The sequence below is a fragment of the Amblyomma maculatum genome, chromosome 5, assembly GCF_055883805.1.
Source record: "Amblyomma maculatum isolate TAMU_Amacu chromosome 5, ASM5588380v1, whole genome shotgun sequence".
Taxonomy (NCBI): Eukaryota; Metazoa; Arthropoda; class Arachnida; order Ixodida; family Ixodidae; genus Amblyomma; species Amblyomma maculatum.
In genome coordinates, this window is record NC_139348.1 from 32,158,459 (window position 1) to 32,170,610 (window position 12,152).

The 12,152-nt window shown below is 43.7% G+C and overlaps 1 protein-coding gene across 1 annotated transcript in view; it reads left to right on the forward strand.

Moving 5' to 3' along the window:
* The window catches only part of LOC146187967 (retinol dehydrogenase 14-like), a 138,672-nt gene that overhangs the window by 36,797 nt on the left and 89,723 nt on the right, over window positions 1-12,152 (forward strand). The gene's annotated exons all lie outside the window — the stretch shown is intronic.

Genomic DNA, 12,152 nt, shown 5'->3' on the forward strand with positions numbered 1-12,152 from the left:
TGTCTGTCTGTCTGTCTGTCTGTCTGTCTGTCTGTCTGTCTGTCTGTCTGTCTGTCTGTCTGTCTGTCTGTCTGTCTGTCTGTCTGTCTGTCTGTCTGTCTGTCTGTCTGTCTGTCTGTCTGTCTGTCTGTCTGTCTGTCTGTCTGTCTGTCTGTCTGTCTGTCTGTCTGTCTGTCTGTCTGTCTGTCTGTCTGTCTGTCTGTCTGTCTGTCTGTCTGTCTGTCTGTCTGTCTGTCTGTCTGTCTGTCTGTCTGTCTGTCTGTCTGTCTGTCTGTCTGTCTGTCTGTCTGTCTGTCTGTCTGTCTGTCTGTCTGTCTGTCTGTCTGTCTGTCTGTCTGTCTGTCTGTCTGTCTGTCTGTCTGTCTGTCTGTCTGTCTGTCTGTCTGTCTGTCTGTCTGTCTGTCTGTCTGTCTGTCTGTCTGTCTGTCTGTCTGTCTGTCTGTCTGTCTGTCTGTCTGTCTGTCTGTCTGTCTGTCTGTCTGTCTGTCTGTCTGTCTGTCTGTCTGTCTGTCTGTCTGTCTGTCTGTCTGTCTGTCTGTCTGTCTGTCTGTCTGTCTGTCTGTCTGTCTGTCTGTCTGTCTGTCTGTCTGTCTGTCTGTCTGTCTGTCTGTCTGTCTGTCTGTCTGTCTGTCTGTCTGTCTGTCTGTCTGTCTGTCTGTCTGTCTGTCTGTCTGTCTGTCTGTCTGTCTGTCTGTCTGTCTGTCTGTCTGTCTGTCTGTCTGTCTGTCTGTCTGTCTGTCTGTCTGTCTGTCTGTCTGTCTGTCTGTCTGTCTGTCTGTCTGTCTGTCTGTCTGTCTGTCTGTCTGTCTGTCTGTCTGTCTGTCTGTCTGTCTGTCTGTCTGTCTGTCTGTCTGTCTGTCTGTCTGTCTGTCTGTCTGTCTGTCTGTCTGTCTGTCTGTCTGTCTGTCTGTCTGTCTGTCTGTCTGTCTGTCTGTCTGTCTGTCTGTCTGTCTGTCTGTCTGTCTGTCTGTCTGTCTGTCTGTCTGTCTGTCTGTCTGTCTGTCTGTCTGTCTGTCTGTCTGTCTGTCTGTCTGTCTGTCTGTCTGTCTGTCTGTCTGTCTGTCTGTCTGTCTGTCTGTCTGTCTGTCTGTCTGTCTGTCTGTCTGTCTGTCTGTCTGTCTGTCTGTCTGTCTGTCTGTCTGTCTGTCTGTCTGTCTGTCTGTCTGTCTGTCTGTCTGTCTGTCTGTCTGTCTGTCTGTCTGTCTGTCTGTCTGTCTGTCTGTCTGTCTGTCTGTCTGTCTGTCTGTCTGTCTGTCTGTCTGTCTGTCTGTCTGTCTGTCTGTCTGTCTGTCTGTCTGTCTGTCTGTCTGTCTGTCTGTCTGTCTGTCTGTCTGTCTGTCTGTCTGTCTGTCTGTCTGTCTGTCTGTCTGTCTGTCTGTCTGTCTGTCTGTCTGTCTGTCTGTCTGTCTGTCTGTCTGTCTGTCTGTCTGTCTGTCTGTCTGTCTGTCTGTCTGTCTGTCTGTCTGTCTGTCTGTCTGTCTGTCTGTCTGTCTGTCTGTCTGTCTGTCTGTCTGTCTGTCTGTCTGTCTGTCTGTCTGTCTGTCTGTCTGTCTGTCTGTCTGTCTGTCTGTCTGTCTGTCTGTCTGTCTGTCTGTCTGTCTGTCTGTCTGTCTGTCTGTCTGTCTGTCTGTCTGTCTGTCTGTCTGTCTGTCTGTCTGTCTGTCTGTCTGTCTGTCTGTCTGTCTGTCTGTCTGTCTGTCTGTCTGTCTGTCTGTCTGTCTGTCTGTCTGTCTGTCTGTCTGTCTGTCTGTCTGTCTGTCTGTCTGTCTGTCTGTCTGTCTGTCTGTCTGTCTGTCTGTCTGTCTGTCTGTCTGTCTGTCTGTCTGTCTGTCTGTCTGTCTGTCTGTCTGTCTGTCTGTCTGTCTGTCTGTCTGTCTGTCTGTCTGTCTGTCTGTCTGTCTGTCTGTCTGTCTGTCTGTCTGTCTGTCTGTCTGTCTGTCTGTCTGTCTGTCTGTCTGTCTGTCTGTCTGTCTGTCTGTCTGTCTGTCTGTCTGTCTGTCTGTCTGTCTGTCTGTCTGTCTGTCTGTCTGTCTGTCTGTCTGTCTGTCTGTCTGTCTGTCTGTCTGTCTGTCTGTCTGTCTGTCTGTCTGTCTGTCTGTCTGTCTGTCTGTCTGTCTGTCTGTCTGTCTGTCTGTCTGTCTGTCTGTCTGTCTGTCTGTCTGTCTGTCTGTCTGTCTGTCTGTCTGTCTAATCTATTCACTGCTTGTCGTTTTTTGCCAAAATATAAGCTGCCTGGAAACACTGCATCAAGTAGCAGGGATTTAAGACGAGCGGCATTTCAAGCTGCTGTAGCCTCTTAATCTGCAGCATGCCTTCCTGAGATTTTCGGCTAACGACTAAAGCCTGGCGTACCATCACCGATAGCGAAGTAAACGAACCTCAGAACCATTGCAGCGACGTGTATCCCAGACGAAAGGATGAAATAAGCTTGAATAAGAAAGATTGAATAAGCTAATAGGGTCCTTTCGCTGGGACCTCTTAACTGAAGGCGAACCGGTGGAGTTAGTTTACACAAAGTTGTGTAATAAACTTGACCAGCTGAAAGAAACGTGTACTCGGAATTTAGTGCGTAAGAAATACAGTAATCACAACTGGTTAAACTCTGAAATCATGTGGGCAATCGCAAATCGAGATTGGCTTTAGAAACGCTCTAAATGTTCTCCTAATAACAATGACCTTCGTTCTGAATACAGAACCGCCAGGAACAGGGTTGTAGCACATTCGATCCGCACGACGGCAGTACTTTCAGCAGCAGTTCCAACGATCCTATAAAAATCCTGCAATAAGGTGGCCTCTGATTAAACACCTGCGGGGAAATGATGGGAACCTGCCTTGTTCGGACGTTTTGATAGATGAACCTGTGTCGAAAGGTGACGATTTCAATAAGTATTTTCTGCTAGCGGCCGAAATGCCAGCAACAGGGCAAAGCTTTAAATGTACATTAAAAAAATTCTTCTTCAGCTTCCGCGTATCTTCCAAAGCTATCAAAGGAGGATCTTGCCAGGCTAGTGTTTAGCTTCCGACAAAACAAGCCCGCCGGAATATATGGAATTTTCACGCTCTCTCGGACATACTGCTTTTCTTGATTGACGGGTTTTTGGAAAACGCTGTAATACCTGAAGATTTGAAAACTGCTATCGTAAAACCGCTGTTCAAGGGAGGACGAAAGAATGCTATCAAGAACTACAGACCGATTTCTATCCTGCCGATTTTATCACAGATACTAGAGAAATTCCTATTTGAATGTATGACTTCCTTCTTAGACAAATTCGATGCCATTTCAAACCGTCAATATGGGTTCATTAAGGGAAGAGGTACTACATTATTTCTTGAGGAATTTGCTGATGAGTTGTACGCTGCTTTCGATGAAAACACGTTTAGCTTTTCTCTTTTCCTAGACGTTAAGAAAGCCTTTGATACGGTTAATCATACTATTTTATTAGAAAAACTGTGCCTTCTGGGCTTTCGAGGTCCTTTTTATGCTGCTCTAAAGAATTTCTTATGCGGACGTTCACAAGTGGTCAGAATTAACAGCCAAATAGAGCACAGTGGAAAGCTCCCTGTAAAAGCGGGTGTACCACAGGGATCCTATTCTATCTCCATTGCTCTCTGATATATTTACAAAAGATCTGAGCTCAGCAACATCCAAGTGCTTGATTTTTCAGTACGCTGACGACACAGTTCTGCTCACAAAGCATATAAACTACGAGACGGCAGTGAATGTGTTGAAGGAAAACATTAATTATGTCATGAAATGGTTTTCCGATAATGGAATCTCGGTGAACATAAACAAAACGAAAATATGTTTCAGAAATCCTTTAAAGACACTACTTATAGATAGACAAGTATTCTTGCATGATCATGATTCCCTCCCCTGTTGTTGCAAGCCAATAGAATATGTTAACTCGATCAAATATCTCGGTGTTGTTTTTGACAGCAGCTTATCTTGGCATGACCACTTGGCATATCTGTGTGCTAAGCTACGGAAAGTTACATGGTTACTCTTCAATATGAAGTCTTTGGCGCCGATTATCAGTAAAAAAAAAAACTATAATTCATGCACTCGCGTATAGTGTTCTCAGATACGACATAACTACAATTGGGCCATGTCCTTCACGCTGGCATTGCCGTATTGATAGTATATTAAAAAACATGTTGAAGAACATTGCTTACAATTGTCACATACCATCCGGCACAGACGTCTTTCAGTTCCTAGGCCTTCCGTCAATTCGTTCTCTTTTTGTGTAGATAGTTGTTCACCGGCATTTTTGGAATTCTGACTTTTTAATTATTAATACTCCTGAACGGAATTTAAGGAAAACATTACGTTATTATATACCACGGAGTGTAACTAGATACGGGAAAGCAAGGCGCTGTGCTTATGTACCTGAAATCTTTAATGAGTTACCGGATGAAATATTTGCGGTAACTTCTATGTGTAACCTAAAGATGCATCTGAGAGCCCTCTGTTGATCTCTGTATTTTTTTGCCAGAGTGAAATTATGCCTAAAAATATATTGGCTAATTCATTTATTTTATATTGACGTCTACTCTGAGTTTAGAGTTCAATTTCTAAATACTCATGCTGTTAACCTGTTTTTTTCCACCCTTTTTTGTTCGCTCTCGCTTGGGTGTAACGAGAAGCGTTGCTATATCTATTGCCTTTTTTTGTAGTCTTGGCCGTAACTGCCGGACCCAGTCCCTCAAGCCTCTTGTTGGCTTTGACGGGCCTGAACCATATTGTATCATCTACAAAGTGACGATAAACATTATTATTATTATTATTATTATTATTATTATTATTATTATTATTATTATTATTATTATTATTATTATTATTATTATTATTATTATTATTATTAATTCAGCTCTAGTGGTCAGCGGCTGCGGTGTTTTGTAGGCTCACAAAAACTTGTGCAATGCACTTGGGCACACCCGAGCGAACGGCAATGCTTAACACTAAATTGGGCCAGAAATCCCGTTGCGAATATACAAGCACAACTCAATTTGACCCTTGATATTTTTCCCCGTATCCTCAGTAATACGCGTAACTTATAACTGTGGCCCGAAATCAGGATAAACAACTCGAAAGGCGGAACAGGAAACGACGCGCAAATATAGAAGAATGTTTAAATGGTTCGTCGCGGCCACTTTCTTCATCGTACTATTTGCGACCTCGTTCTTCTTCTCACGTCGATAGGGAAATTATAACTCATCCCTTCAGATTATTTTCTACAGTGCAACGATCAAAAATTTAAAGTTTTGTCTGCAAGAGTTGCTAATTTCATTGCTAGGCTTAAGTTTGTTGCATATTACAGGGCCCCATGAATTAACGCAGTTCTGCGACATGTTATTGCTGCACGTCACAACAATGATCATGCTGCTGTCTCAGGTTGCGATGATGAATAGCTCCACCACGAGACTCAATGTCTTCCACGCCGAATGGAGCTTCGCTTAGGATGGAGCTGCGTTGCCAACGTAGAGGTGCGTACAGCAACGTTACCCTTCCTCTAAAATGGATCAAGAGAAGACTCTTCGATATTTCTATGCTTAAAACTCTTAATGGGGCCGCGTCCCTCCCTCCTACAATAATGTTTTCATATTTTACTGCCTTTCCTCCTAACTAATTGGTTGCGCTTGTAGCTCGAACTTGCTTTCTTCAAACTCTTATAATTTAGATTTAATAAACTAGGAAATGTCTTTGTCATTCATCAAGTGTAGTATTGCCGCGTATATATTTACGCCTGTTTAGGCCTCATACCTGGCATAAGAATTGTGGGCGCTCTTTGGAGACGATTTTCTGTCTCGCGTTCCTTGCCGTCCTAGTTCATTACACATTTAGTTTTGTCAAATCTTAGATGTTATGCACAAAATGATGCGGTCTACTTGATTGGTTGTTATTCAGATCATGCGCATACCATACCATAAACGCATGCACTTCCAGTCGCCACAATTTTACCAGTATTCACCTAGGAGTACTCTTTGAAGCGAATTGTTGAAGTAAAACGTGCAAGCAACTAATTCGAATTATTTTTAGCATTAACAAGTGAGAGAGGTACAACTTAAAATACCTCTTGCCTGGAATCAACCTTTGTAAACAATTTTCAACTGAAATGTTACACTAATATAGTATATTCTCTGCTTCAGAAGCCGAACAGTAGCTATGACATCATAAATTCAGCCTGCAAAAAGTACCATAACGGCTACTTCATTATTTTAAATTCTCTCCAACTAATTCGCCAGTATGACCGAAGAGCCGCAATGGCAATGAATGAACAGCTGATATAATGCAGCTTTAATTTAATATGTTATATATCAGCCGTAGCTCACATGTGATAGCCACATATCATCTAGAGTGAAACGGAAATTGCGTTACACGGGAAAGTTTTTAGGAACCAGTTATTGTGCTTTTGGTAAGTTTTTGCACAATGTTTCAAAGAAAAAGCATACCGAGAAACTTTAAACATAGTTTAAGGTTCTGTAAGGGCACGATGTAAAAATTCATTTACATTTTGATGTTGTTTTTAATTATGATGATGATGATTCATTTACATGATGTAGAAATTCACGATAAAACTTTAGGTATAGGGTTTGAGTTTTGGCATATTCTAAAACCATTGGTTTTTTATGCCACTCTTTATTACTCCTAGTGAACGGAGGACAAAGAAAAAAAAATTGCATAGAGAGCCGAAGGTAAGGCCATAAAACAACATTAAACTTTGTCATAGTCACCTCTGAATATTTAGAAACACATCCTGTTCGTTTCCCACGGCAGTCCTATTTTTCACTAGCAGCGCAGAACAAATTTCGAAACCAATATTTTGTGAGGTGAAGGGAGCCTGGACATTGCTAATAATAAGGTCATAAACGTATCCTACAATACAGCATTTTAACCTACCTCAGCTAGAGTAGTGTAGCAAAACATAATTTCATGTATTGGACTTTTGCGACGCTAATTTAGCTGGTGTAGGTTGAGCGATTGGAAACTATTCCACTTTTTCTTCCCAACTTATTTATTTTATATACCCTCGCGGTCACACTGCGCTGCAAAAGGAACCATTCTAATAAATATCTGCCTAATCGTTTCTTAAATCCCACCGTTGATTAAAAATAAAAGGACATCTCGCAAACCTAGACTTGACATATAACAATAAACCAAGTGTCCCACATCCTTCTGAGGAAACTGCGTGCAGAAACATCCCACGCTCAGCACATAGGGACTTGTCGCATTGAAAAATGTGCTTCTCTTAAGATCTGTAACTGAACCCTTGAGCGAGCAACCTGCAGCGATGGCGTAGAGGTAGAACATCCGCCTCGCGTGCAAGAGGACCGTGGCTCGAGTCCCTGTGCAGAACAATTCCCCACCGGATTAAAAAAAATCCGTTCGGCGATGGAACCGCACAGAGTTGGGATGCAACTTATCCAGTGAACACCTCCGGAAACGCACTCACTCACCAGAAAAAGATTTGGCCACCCTGATGTAGTAACTGGCCACAACCTCTTATGATTACTCTAACATACCCCCGGCCCTCAGTCTCCAGCGGCTGCGAGGCAACTTACTACTGCGGCGGTCAGACCTGCAACGCAACAAAGGATGCTAAGAATCTCTGGCTATGGCTGGAAACTTACCACTGAAAACTGACACTGGCAACGTTTAACTCTAGAATGCTAGCTGGTGAGGCTGGTTTAGCAGCACCCTTAGAGGACATGAAATGGCATGCGATAGGGCTTAGAGAGGTTGCGAGGCCAAATGAGGCATATACTATACTCAAAGGCTGGCATGTACTGTATTATCGAGGTTTACAGTAGAGATGCGAACTAGGAGTGGTGTTTCTTGTCAATAAGAATGTGCTAGTAATATAGTGGCAGTCTATAGCAATAATGAGAGAGTGGTATGCATTTATTTAAGCTTAATAATCAGTACAAATTAAAGGCTGTACAGGCCTGCTTGACTATATGTAGTCATGATGACCAAGCAGTCGAAAGCTTATACGAGGATGTAGAATTGGCAATGGGGAAAGTAAACACGCAGTATTGGGCGTGAGCGCTACCACTGGAGCTAACAGCGCTAGCTTCGACCTAAGGGCGCAAGTGGGATCACATGACTCCTCTTACTGCTGCTGGCGCAGGCGGTCGATTGAATGTGTGCGTTTTAAAAGCTGATGGTCGTGTTTGTTTCTGTAGTTTTGCTCGATAGCGAGTGCCAGCCACTTTTTGATCTTGCATCGTTGCTGAGGTTGCTGAAGTTTATTTAAGCTGTTTCCAAGGTCCATCATTGCTCTGTATTCGGACGTACGCGACGGAACCAAGCGCATGCTTCCATTGCTACTCAAAAAATAAGCTCACGGTATCTTCCTTATTCAAGATTGTAATGGACAAAGAAGCGAGTGGTCATTCTCATGTGTGTAGCAGACATTTCAGCGAGCAAGATTTTGTCCATGGAGTTCGCGCTAAACAGTTTGGTGAGAATTAAGCTCATCTTTAAGGGTCTGACGAGAGAGCGTAAGTTGCGAGCCCACATATAAAATCCCGCTTCAACCAAGCCGTATGCAACCAAGCCGTATGCACGGGCCTGCGTGTCGTAGGGGTAACAAGAAGGCAAACGGTTCTGGCAGGCTGATTCTGATATCACCCTCACGTGTAACATGAATTCAAATGCCACGGCAGGCTGAGTTTTTTTTTATGAGGAGACCGTAGCTACGCCTCTTCACAGCGCCTCTTCACAGCGTAGCTGCGGCCACCCGAGGTCTCGCTTTGGCAGTCAAATAAACAAATAAAAATAGATACGCTGTACGCTACAACATTCACACTTGGTCACAGATATGCCACATCCGTCTGCGTGATCAATGCTGGTGATCGTTAGAAGCTGCGAGCCTTCAAACTGTCGACGCTTATGGAGCCGAAAAAGTTTTGCCCACATGGGGTTAGTAAAATGAGTCAGAAACAATTTTCTTCCGGAATCAGCGGGGCATTTCTGCCGACGTTTGCCGGAAATTTCATGCCCTCGGGTTCAGGCGAAGCAAGGGAAGATCAGAAACTTCATGCGAGTTGAATCTAGTAACATTTACGAAGGAGGTTATAAATTGTTAAGGCACAGAGTATGGTTCAAGATAATGCACCTCAAGAAGCGCTCATATGTGAAAGATACTGCAGCTTAAATACAAAACATAGGCAGAACCACTTGAATGTTATTTTTCAGCCGCAAGGCGAGCTGAAATGGGCCATCATGCGTCAGCTTTCTGAAAACTATGTCAATTGTGTAGTATTTGAAAGGTCGTTTTGCGATGTTACGCTCATATTTAATACGCCAGTGTTAAACCCCCTTATGCTGAAAATCCAGTGTCGGCGTTGAGTGAAATAGCGCTGTTGAACATGTGCCACTGGCAGTCAGCAGTTGACAGGTGATATAGGTGGGCAGTTGCTGGCCGGAGGTTATATTTCTCAAAAAAAAAAAAACTGCCGCCACCCACTGACACCAAGTAGAGCACGGGGATGATTTGTGTTTTTGCCATTGTGAAGTTATAGTGTAATCATCAAGGTATTCGATTGGAAAGCAAAAAACAAAAATTGACATTGCAGCGGTGGAATCGGACCCGGCCTCCACGGTTTTTCCTCTTTATTCTGACTGATTTTCTTAAAGAAGACTTCGAATCTAGCAGCCTTGACGGCAAACAGAAAGGGGGTTGTCATACAGCTGTACCGTACCAGTTAGATCGCCTTCTACGGGATACTCACGGCGTCGCGGCAACACGTGATGTTTTATTTACGCTGCTATATGAGGAAGGTTGGCTGCGGCGAACTCACTCAAGGACATGTTACACGCAACATAAACTCCTAAGAAGGTAGAATATGGAACATCCTGCGTCACTGCTCGGTCGGTAGAGCATGGGACGCAAAACGGCGCTCATAGGTTTCTTTCCAGCCAGCGGCATGAGTTTTTTTTTTCACCTTCCAATACATAATACCCACGCTTCATTTATAACCTCACATTTATCAACGCACAAAACTAAGTTCCTTACGCTTTGAGTCTCCGGCATTTAGACAGCAGCTAGCTATCTGCACATATCCCATTACATGCCCACTCATTTTCGCTATACACCCACCGCGGTAGATCAGTGGTTAGGGTGCTCGGAAGCTTAATCCAATGACGCGTGATCGAATACTGGCAGCTTTTTGATGTAGGCGACAAGTAACGCGCCTGTGTGCTGAGCGATGTCAGTGCACGTTAAAGAACCTCAGGTGGTCGAAATTTCCGCATCACTCCACTAAGGCGTCCTAAATTGCTTTGGGTTGTTAAATCCGATTAACCAACTAAACCATGATTTCTCTATACTTCTGCACTGGTCTCGAGAGCTGATGACATTTCCGAGTTTGTACGGGCTTCCGAATCGGGTACCTTCTGTGGGATCATAATTATGCTCAGGACCCTTTGATCCGATGTCAGACACAATAACGTAGGCCACAGATGCTGCTTTCTATGGCTTGGTCAAAGAAGACCTTTTATTTATAACCATAGATCCTGAAAACAATCGCACACCTTAATAAGACAGCCGCAGAATATTCAAAACGCATAGGCTAGAACTAAGGCCGTACACTCAGTGGCACACAACACGTGTAAAAAAATTCATAAAATGATATTGGGCTGCTCTTTTGCCGAGAACGGGCTATGAGCACGGCGCAATAAGCACCCATGACTTCTTGGTCTTTCCTTTCCTGTTTTGTTTCTATGTAATCTCGGCTCCTGTCCACGACTCATATCCACTGGTCTTTCCAAGGTCAAACAGGAGTGGAATGTCAATTTACGAACACCGCCCACGCTGGTGGAGAATGTCGACGTAGAGACACACGCGAGCATTTGCGAGCACCGGGAACTTGGGTCTAATCGACTTGAAGTTGACGTTTTATCCAGCGTGTGTGTGTACATCCTCCTCAGGCTAAGCAAATATCTGCTGCTCCCAGAGCACAGAACACATCAGCAAAAGCAGACCTCCTTTCTTGTGTGGCTACAGGTGCGTATATCCATCTTCCCTTCCCGTAGGCTATCGTTTAGAAATACTTTTTAAATAGTAGTAAGGTGGAAAGTTGGGTGAGGTGGATCTGATTAATAGTGTAGTTAGCGCTGAAAACTAGGACCAAGTTGTTAGAAAGACACAACAGGAGCACTCATGCTGTGCCTTTTTCCCATCCTGGTCCTCGTTTTGGCGCTAACTATGCCATGCACCTTGTAAATGTTTAGTGGCAGTGGCATTTTGACGCTTGTGTTGTTATATAACGCATGCAGCCAAGAATTCACCCAATCAAATTCATAATACCCTATCTTTGGTCTTGTTTTCTTCTACGGATAGAAATCCGCAACCTTTTACAAGAAGGCAGATACTTCTTGTTCTTATATTTGCCTTAAACTCTGCAAATATTTGGTTTTACCCAAAGTTTGAATGTCGTACTCATTGGAAAAGGACAATTTTGTGAATGGAAGATGAACGCATTAGAACGCCGATACTGAGAAGGCGACTGCAGAAGAATGCATTCCTGTGCCTCAACATGGAATTGACAACATGGCATCGCGTATGTAGCTATGGTTGGCTGTTGTCAATCGCGGTAATGCTTATGCTTGGGGAATGGAACTGAACCGGTGCGAAAGCGACGGTACAGTTAACTTGTCAGTGTCTTTCCAAAGGCAGCACTTAATCTTTCCTATGCCTGAAAATAACGATATCTGCAAGTGAGAACAGCAGCATAGCCGATTTTCCACTGACAAGACTGAGCTGCAGCTGTTCTAACTTATTTCTGGCAGGTACCAGTATGTTCTCTCAGTCGCAGAGTCGTCGTCAGTGAAAACAAAATTTATTCATAAAAGCGCATTGACTGGCGCGTTGTTGGGCAAGTACCTTGCAGAGGCTTTCAGCTCCTAATGCTGTTGCTGTTATGCAAATTCCCCCTATAAAGACTTTATTTTGAAGAGCGGACTGCATATTTAGCTTTATTGGGTAGCCAGAGCTGCTAGCCTTAAACCTTTGTTAGCCTTTCCTGCTGATTGCTTACGATAGTTCTGTGCGAATGGTTTTGTCGGATATATGATTGCATGCGCAAGGGTAACGTAGAAGATTACGTTTTAGCCTCAGCGCTTTCAAACAAGTCATGGAGATGGTCAA